This window comes from Plectropomus leopardus, chromosome 6 (genome assembly GCF_026936395.1).
Source record: "Plectropomus leopardus strain MGB_pleo_1.0 chromosome 6, ASM2693639v1, whole genome shotgun sequence".
Classification (NCBI taxonomy): domain Eukaryota; kingdom Metazoa; phylum Chordata; class Actinopteri; order Perciformes; family Serranidae; genus Plectropomus; species Plectropomus leopardus.
The window spans coordinates 20,417,996-20,427,957 of NC_142181.1; the positions used below are offsets into that span (position 1 = coordinate 20,417,996).

A 9,962-nucleotide genomic window follows, 5' to 3' on the forward strand; every position below is an offset into this window, starting at 1 on the left:
AAGTAAGTTCAATAAAATACTGTTATAATGAAGTTAAATGAAGTACTATTTTAATAAAGTGAAATACTGTTATAGTAAAGTAAAATAAAGTATTGTTATAATAAAGGTGGATCAGGAACCGTAAGAATAAAGTTTTAAAAAGTACTGTTACAATTAAATGAAAATGTTGATATAACAAAGTTCGATAAAATGCTGATTTAATATCATTAAATAAAGTACTGTTATAATGAAGTTAAATAAAGTACTGTTATTATTTAAATATCAAAGCTTACCCACTGATGCTTTTATTTTTGAAGCACAGAAAAAGTGCTATCAGAGAAGTGCTTTTTTGAAGTACCCGACTCATTGATGGTTTTTGCTGCGAAATTCAAGCTTCTGGTCAACAGTTCGGTGTTAGCAGTTAACAGAAAGTTAAACTGTTATCGTGGTGCTGTTCAGCATGATGATTTATTCACTGTAAGCTGGAAACAAACTAACAGTTCTCCAGTTCACATATTAACAGTATTTGCAAGTCACATCGGTGCTCCATGGTAACAGTCTGGAGATTTAAAAAAACACCTATTCAGACTATCACCCAGAAGAGTGATCTCGATGAGCGTTTGAGTGTGTGTGACATATCATGTTTACGATTTTTGGGTTGTTTTTTTTTCTTTTTGTGTCTCTGAGAGGGAGAAAGTCATAGGAGGGAGAGAACCAAAACACCAAATTGAGTCTCATGCCAGTGTCATAAAAAAATCACATAACAATTCATATTTGATGTTTGCAATACAGTCACACACACATATATGAAGTATTTTCCAAACATTGCCCACCCCTAGGTAGGATAAAATAGACACTATTTTTGCTGTCCTCTGAACCTTCCCCTCACCTTTGACCCTCGGCTCTTCTTCTCCACCCTATCCACTTCTCCTGGCCTCCCACTTCCCCCCCATACAACAAGGCATCATAGATGGACATCCTACAGGAAACTCAGGGGCGCCACAAGGGGAGAATCTCCAGAGAGAAAGTCAAACAATGACACACAGGGACCTCTCCTGACTCCAGCCCACTTTAGGCAGTGAAGCTTGGAGTCTGCGAGGGAGATGAGGTTAGGTCAGCATGACAGGTTAAGACAAAAAGTGTTGGGTTAGTGTGGGAAATGTGTGTCCACAAATTACAAACATGCCCAAAGACATCCTTTAATACTCATGTAGGTGGATTTCAGGGCCATCTCTCTTTGTTTGAGGTTTCCAGTGTCTCCAGCCTTTCAAAATCCAAAGTACAGTCAGTGTAAACACTGACTCACTCGAAAACAATCAGTGGCTATTATACCCTTAATGTAATCATGTAATGGACTATGTATTTATGCAATACAAACCAATCTTTTCAGACCCTAGACCAGGCATTCTCAAATGCCTTTGCACTTTTTGCAAAATGACAGGAGGCCAGGGGCCAGTCGCAGCAGCCCCACGCATGTTTTTAAGAATTTGCTTTTTAGGACCTTTTTAGGATTTTACAATGTTTCTAGTATTTTAGGACAGTTTCCAAATTTTATATTTCTCAGGTTTTGAGACCTTTTCATTTCTGGATGGTTTTCAGGTTGTCATTTCTTGGATTTTAGGACCTTTAAGATTTCAGTAGATTTCTGGGATTTTAGGACACTAGGAACTTAAATAGGTGCTCTGTTGGGGGTGTGCGAGGATCCTTCACTGGTACTTTTTTGATAAACAAGATCTTTTTTGATGCTGTTTTCTGCACTCTGGAACCTTGCGTATATCAAAGGTATAAAACCAATTCTCAGTGTGAAACATTTTATTTTTATTATGAATTAGAAAATGATGGCCGTCAGTTGAGTAACCCCGCCCTAAACTTTTCACAAAACTTTGAGAAATTTAGGCTTAAGAGCTGAGCTGGGCACAGTATGTAGGTGGTACAAACTTTTTGTGTGTGATTACAGCAGCAGAAATCCAACCTATTGAACTCCGGGCAGTGGCCTCATTTCATTGGCAGTGACTCAATCATAACATCTTATCTACAGACTTGCTGAGTCATGGAATTCAGCTGTGGCCAATAGCCAAGCAGCAGGGTTACTTATGGCTGTCATTGATTGGTTGATCCTGAAGCACAAAGCTGAAAGGGCACATACCAGGAGCACAGCCTGAAGCTCAAACCGGCAGCTTGCGTTTTACTTTACTTTCTCATTCTTGTTTTTCCTCCTCTGGCTGACTACCTACTTTGTTGTGTCACTCTGGCTGTTCCCTCTTTCTTCCCTCATGTTTCCTCTCTACAGCTTGTCCAAATTACCATAGCCCATTAGCCTTGTTCGTCTGTTGTGTAATTGTATCTGGAATAGCAAAGCAGGACCGCTCACGTCCAGAGGTCACCATTCCTCTGTGGCTTACATCCTGGTCCTTCATCTCCATGGTCACCGAGCTTCCAAACACTGTCTTTTTTTTCCTCTGGAAGAAATATGAAGGCTAGTTAAAACTATCTCAACAGAGCCCTACGGCCACCATTCGGACCATTAATCATATCTAAAGCCCTTACTTTCCACTAGCATTATTCATTAATAATGCATTTGTATTGGAAAAGCAATACCATAATAAGGTGGGCTTGGGATAGAGAGCAAATGCAATCTTTGTTACTGATTGATTTCAATAAAAAATACTTTGAAATTTCTTGGGTGAACAATTTATTATAAAGGGCTTAGTGATATTTTCTTATCATTTTGTTCCCTCAAATATGCACAACCTCCACTGCTGATTTGGGGTCAGCTCCCCCGCACATAATCGGCCATTCAGGATACAGAGTTAAACTGGCTCTAAAACAGAACAGGGGCACACTACAGAGGCCTTTATATCAAGCTGTCCCCATCTGCAAATCTGTAATGAGCATGGGAGCTGAAACAGTGGGGAGAGAAGGGAACCTCAGTTCAACTGAGGCAGGCACACTTTCTAATGGAAATTCAGATACAATCATCCCAGAATGCACTTCTCTCTGCCTAATAATCGGCCACTAGAACAAGGCAGCCATTGAGAGGAGAGTGACTGTAATCTGGTCCACCAAACTCCAAAGCTGCCCGCTATAATTAGCTCCTTTCTCCATCAAACACAGGCTTACACTGACTCACAAGCAAACCTCTCCTGTAATACAAGTGAAGAGAGGAGATTTAAGCAAACGGCACATTTTCAGATGAGCGGGGAAATTTTCCATCCTTGGCATGCGGAGTCACCCTGCACTGACAGGTATGCTAGCTGTGAAATCTGCAAACAAGCGAGCGAGAGGCCACCGTTTCATTCAGCCGCACAGTGGTTTGGAGAAATAAAAGCCTGGGCTGACATGGAAATAATACGGTGTTGGTCAAGTTTTCAAATTAAGTGCTATTACATGGTTCCTTATCATAAGAACTCATAGCTGAGCTTACTGGTTAAGAACATGTTTCACACTAAAGTGCTCAAGTTTTTTATAGATGTCCTTCTCGTCTGAATACTGCTGTTGAGAAGTCAAGTCTATTTTAATTACACTAGAATAGGGGTGCAACGACCCATTGATCTGGATGAATACATTGATTTCATGACCAACAACGCAATTTGATCAATGCAAGTGAAAATATCAATCCATATCATCATCTTTAGGATACGCCTTTATTTTGAAATTCTGTGTCACCGTCAAAAAACATCAAGAAGACGGCGAGCAGCAAAAGCAGAGAAAGACACTGAGGATAATGCTGTACCAGAGAATCAATCAGTAGTGTGGAAATACTTTGGATTTTGGAGAAAATAAGGGTCAGAGCATATGTAATATGTAGACAATTACGTTATTGGATTATATACAGTGTGACTAGCAAAAAAACAACCGTTCTGTAGGGCTGCCCCTTTAAAATCGGGTTTTTAAAAAATTTGGGTTAAAGTGAAAACATTACGACAGAAAGTCTTGAAAGGTTGACTTATCCCATGTGCTATCTGATGTTCGTTGGTGGAGTCAATTTAAAGTAAACTTTACTGCAACTCAACCGAACAGTTAAAGTTATTAACATTATGTATGTGTTGTTTTATCTTTTCTGGCAAAAAGCAAAAAAGAAATAGGGGTGGCAGATTCTTCTGTAACAGATTATGTTATATGATGAGATGATATTGTTGCACATCGACCCCAGACTCCTGAATCGAATCAAAGTCCTATCATGGAAGACTTTATGATATCGGCAAATATCGCATCGCTGCCCAAAGAATCAATATAATATCATATAATGATGAAAATGCTGATTTACAACCCTACACTTGATATAAGCAGTAGATCCCTCACTGTTTCTGTCACAACACATGCAAAACCCTGTGTTTACCCGTCCACAAAATATGAGACAGAATCTCACTTCCCTCATCAAAGGATGTATCCGCATCTCTGGCCTACATCCTGACGAACAAAGCCTGCCCCCCTCTAATCCCAGGAACATGTTCTAGTCCAGGGACTCACGACACGATCCGCAGCCCAGAGGCAGGCAGACGGGGTGAGCGCTGGTAGCTAGCCTGCTGCCTGGGCAAATGGCACGGCTATTAGGGGAAGAAGAGGCTTCCTGGAGAGGTGTGACTGCACTGCAAAGGGCCTAATCAAGCAAAGAACAGAAGTGCTGACAGCTGCTAATGCAGTTACCTGAGAGCAAAGGGGCCGTCTTGCTCAGGAAAGTGTGCGTACATGTGTTTACTTCCTACTTAGCATGGACCTCCCAATAAGGCTGATTAAGATCAAAAAGAGAAAAACTAACCAGCATAAACAGAGTCAAATGATTTTATTGGGTAGGACGCATAAGCCGCAACATATCACCATATATCCATTATCAAATGACAAAGTTCCTGTTTTGAAAATGTCCCCTTTCTCTGGCAGTGACACAGCAGTGAAGGCCTTTGCTTACACACTTCAGCATTAAAGCCATATTCGAAAAACCTACACAGACATCTCTCCACTTATCTCACTCTCTGAAGTCTTTCACAGTCGATCTTAAATCGATATTCCAGAAGCAGGTAGAAAGATCACTTTTGAAATGAAAGAGCTCAAGTCCAGTGGAAGGACTGTGTCAGAAAAGGGAGTGGCTGGCAGGGCAATGACCACTTTGCAGTGGCAGAGAGATTAAGCCGTGACACACCAGTGACAAGTCCTGGCACAAAAATAGATTAATGGTAATAGTTATCATTAGTACACCTTAATCAGTCTTTCTTTTACTAATCTCACAGCATGCAGGGGTAGACAGTTGAGTCAAATATCCCCAGATGAGGTATTAAATTGGTGGAAATGGCTACACAAACACTGTATTTCCTGTCTTAGAAAATTTGAGTCATTTGTGTGACAGGTACGGTTAAACGGGAACGAGCAGTTACCTCCCGGCACATTATCTAACTGTGTCACCAGGAAGCCCTGAACATGCAGCTTTGATGTTTGCAAACTTAGTGTGACATTAAACAAAAGGAGAAAAGAATAACTAAAACAAACATTTCTTATGTTTAAGAGCTCATATCATGACCTAAATTTTGATGAAGGCGACGGTTTGTGGCTACTAGAATGCAAAATAAAAAGCCCAGGCAGCTACATTAGACATTAAAACTTAACAAAACCTAAGTTATGATTCACTTAACTGCTCATGTTTAACCAGGATTTGATCAGAAGCAAAACATGCAGCATCAAACTTGACAGCAGAGTCCAACCCAAACATCCTATTTCCCCTCTACCAACTGAAAGTCCCCATTGCTCATTACATTCAAGGCATACAAGGGAGTTTCTCCAGGCCTGACAAGACCAGTGTATTTTAGCTGCTGATGGACAAACAATTTTAATGTTTGATCACTATTCGGAGCCCCTTTTTCCTCTGAGAACTTCCCATTTAAACAAGCACATGGCAACATAACCTAACAGGTTTTTATTTCCTTTAAACACCCATGCATTGCCATTAGAATAATCATTATTGTTACTATTAAGGGCTTGAAATCCCAGCAGCCCTCGGGGGGACTGGGGTTGACTCCCAGTTTCTTGTAATTCGCAGCACTTCAAATTAACCCAAGCTGTAATGTAGGGAGGTGAACGCCTTAAAACATCTTCTTTTTTTTTGCTTTCAAATTGCCCATTCACGTGGAGTATTTGGTGTAGAAGAAGCATATATAGAGTACATACCATAGCATTCCTCCCTCTCTCCAGCTCTCGTCCACTCCTTTCTTTCTCTCTCCGCGACTCAGCCGGTGAAAGACTTTAAAAAAAACAAAAACACTTCCCACCAGCACTCACACCGATTATTTTCCGCTTTTTGTCTAAATAAACACGCTATCTGTCCATTGCTTCCCGCATTAAGTCCTCGATTTCATCAGTCTGAAGTTTTCAGAAACGAGATGTATATCTCTCCCTGTCTGTGCAGAGCAGAAAAAAACAACTAAATTCTCGTCAGGAAAAAGAAAAAAAATGCTGTCCAAACTCCAGTCTTTTCACCACGGCTGGAAACGAGGAGAAAAGGGGGAGGCGTTGTAAAAGCGCTGTTTCGGTGTGTTTTTTCCTTCTTGGTTCAACCACCACGTTGTTTTGCCCAATTATTATTTCCTTTGTTGTGTCAAAAATAAAAAAGAGTCCGTAGTGAAACGCGATCACGAGCTCTGTCTGCGTTTACCAAAGCACCGCTTTTAGTGGACAACAGCTCGTCCGAAACCGTTGTATTTTCCTTTCTAGCGTTAAGCCCGTGCAGGCTAAATGCGTGACGGTGTGTTTAAGTCTTTTTTTCAGCTTCCCAATAATGGCGGACCTTCTCCCGAATCCAGCATCTCCCCTCCTATTCACTTTCACAGACAGACTGAGAGAGAGAGAGAGGCAGGCTCGCCCAGCGGTTCATGGACACAATTACAAAACACACGCTGTTTATGACCATCAGTTGTTTTTTTTATCACTTCTTAAACACATCTTTATACAACCTTTAATATACGTTTTTTTACCTGCCAAAAAACAAAAAATGCAGAAACTTTTTTTTTTTTACTCAATTACTTTCTATAATGACTAAACCATAATGTAGTCCACTTCAGGGGCGTTTGTAGCACTTGAGGACATTGGTGGCCTGGCCCGGATCTCCGTCGGGGGGTCGGGGGGAGGGGGTTATCCCCAAGGACATTTTTTGATAAACAAGCTCTATTTTATTTACACTTTTACACAACCTTTCAAATACATAATAAATTTTTTTTTTAATTAATTAAAAAATCTGAAAATGCAGAAGATAATTGATTACCTGAAATATGTGTAATATCAGAAATATCTGTAATAATGACTGAACCATAATGTAGCCTACGCCAGGGGTGTTTCTAGTATTTGACGACAATACCCCGACCTCTGTGGGGGGGTCAGGGGTGGATCATCCCCAAGAACACTTTTTTATAAACAAGCTCTGTTTTGATGCTTTTAATACTTTCTACCCTTAAAAATGTGCTATTAAAATATCAGTAGTTATTTCTAATTAGTATTGAGAAGAGATATATTACTTTACAACTGTTATCATTAAAAATGCATTGAATAGAATTGAAAAAATGGATCAAATTTACATATTTATGTTAAAAGAAATGGGATGTAACTAGGGATATTATTCAAGTATGAATGCAATGACAGATTATTAGATCCGGGGCTTTTTATTATTTGCCTACTAGGCCTTTTCTTATTTTTTAAACATAGATACATTTAGATCCGGAAATACTTAAAAATTGAGGCTGAAGCCCCAGATGCCCAGACCGAACAATGCCACTGGCCTCCTCCTCCTCCTCATCAACAAAAAAGGCAAACATGATACCACTTTCACAGAAATTTCAAATAATTGATTAAATAAATTCCAAATTGGATGTGCTAATGTGCTACTTCATCACAATATTATATTATTCCAGTAAGTTGTAATGCAACATAGTTTCTGAGCTATTAAAAAAAAGTCCTTGTGTCATCATGATTGTAATTAATGGATTTTATTTTAGTCCATTTGTCCTGTTGCCCCTATGTCACGCATCACTTCCTTTCACAACTGATCCCTGTTTCCCTACAAACTCAAACATTTGTTATCCTCTAATAGATTTTAATGTTCTGTAACTTCATAACCAGTAATAGATTTGTTTAGTGCTCAGCTAAGAACGCCTAACTAAAATCGCATCATACCATATCAAGCAGCACAGAAGAAAAATATCTAATATTTCCTGCGAAAAGCCATCATCTCAAAGGTTAATCCTAATTGTATGTGTTGTGACCTGAGTCATTTTGGAAAAAAAGATTTGCTGTGAAGTTGTCTGTCAGCCACCACATAATAAAATAGTAAATAAAAAATAGTTTCTGGTTTTTTTTTTCTCAGAAAGACAATGCGCCTACTTCCATACACTTGGATAAATGTCTACAATGTTGTACAAAACAACTGCTGCCTGTACAGCTCAAGCAGATGTTTGGTGTCTTGCATTGGGACTTTCTCCTGGAATTCTCCTCATCTCTCCCTGGTAGTCCTTCCTTGAACTTCCTTGAACATGCAATTCCTGTCTTGTAATCTAAACTCTGTCTAATGTGAAAAGAAATACGTCATAGGGCTGTAAAATTCAATTTATTGATTTTGCAATGGAATTTGACAATTTTAGAGGATATTTAAGACTGAAACACTGCACCCGGGAAACAATACACACACCATATCAGAGGCATGTTGCAGCCAAAGTAAAAGCTGTTGCAATATTTAAACTCCTGGGGTACAGAATAGCGAAACCAAAACACAAGATATATTATTTGTAAGTATAGAAGTTATATTATTCCTACGTGAGTTGTTAAATGACAATGTATGAAGTGCACTATGTGTGCTTTGATAGTTTGAAATGTGACCAACCATTAAATACACAGTCAGGCAAAGCCCAAGGTGCACTTCCCCCCGTTTTAATTAGTCCACAAGCTTCTGTCCAATTACATCGGTCACTGTGTTCTCAGCAATATTTGTATGACCCCAATCACACACAGCAAGATTAGCAGGGGTCAAATTTCTGTTGATAAATCTGCCTGTTTTACCTCCCACTCTCCTACCACTGTTTTTTTTAACATGGGCCTGGCCCATCATAAAACATACAAACATTTAGCTATTAAATTATGACACATACAGTTCTTTGTACAATTTAATTATTTATAAAAGACATTTCTTGTGCTTTTATTACCCTGGGGTATCAAAACACACCTGCAAACACTATATAGAGGACAAACTCTATATTTAATGTTTACTCACAGATTGGTTTTCCCTTTCATTTCATATCTTTTCCCTATCAACACTCTGTATTTGCAGCTGAAATATTTCTGGGTCCCATGGGCAAGCACATTCCTTCACTCACAGTTGTGCAATCCCTGACAATCGCAGTTCCCCCATCCCCCCTCTGACTCCCTAAACAGCCACAATGCTCAGAGAGGCAAGCTGTCCAAGCTGTCTGGGCAATGTTCTGTGGTGAATGGCTGCCCAACCAGACCAGTAAACAAACTCTGCGCCCTGACTCTGCAGAAAACAACCACAAATGATGTAACCTCAAGAGGGTGGAAATATATACCAGTATTGCAACTTTTGCATTCTGTATTGTGTATAAAAATAATTGTGAGGTGTATCATAAATATAGTGCCCATAACCACACACACACACACGCACAATTATAAAGACACAGCTAAAATAGATCGAAAACTTGATGATTTCAAACACTTGAAAAAAACCTAAAAAAAACCTCTGAAATCTCCTTTATCTGTATTTAAAGTCTTTCTCTTAATTTTTATTTTACTGATTGTTTTACTTATTTAACTTTGTTTTATGTTGTGTATTTGTACCATGTTGTAGTATTTAAGTTTTAACCTTATTAATTTGTTTATGATTTTCTGTTATCTTATATTTTTGTAAAAAAAAAAAAAAAATTATTATTATTATTGTTATTATTTTTATTCTATACTACTACTAATAATAACATCAACAGCTATTATTATTGTCGTTA

General features: G+C 38.9%; 1 protein-coding gene across 2 annotated transcripts in view; it reads right to left on the bottom strand.

The window, feature by feature from the left end:
• arhgap35a (Rho GTPase activating protein 35a) overlaps positions 1-9,962 on the bottom strand; it is an 86,868-nt gene that overhangs the window by 68,479 nt on the left and 8,427 nt on the right. The window contains exon 1 of one of the 2 annotated variants that reach the window (XM_042487309.2): positions 6,136-6,810. The exons of the other annotated variant lie outside the window; for it this stretch is intronic. The gene's annotated coding sequence lies outside the window, so the exon portion shown is untranslated. Of the gene's footprint in view, positions 1-6,135; positions 6,811-9,962 lie in introns of those variants that run through there. 2 annotated transcript variants of the gene reach the window in all.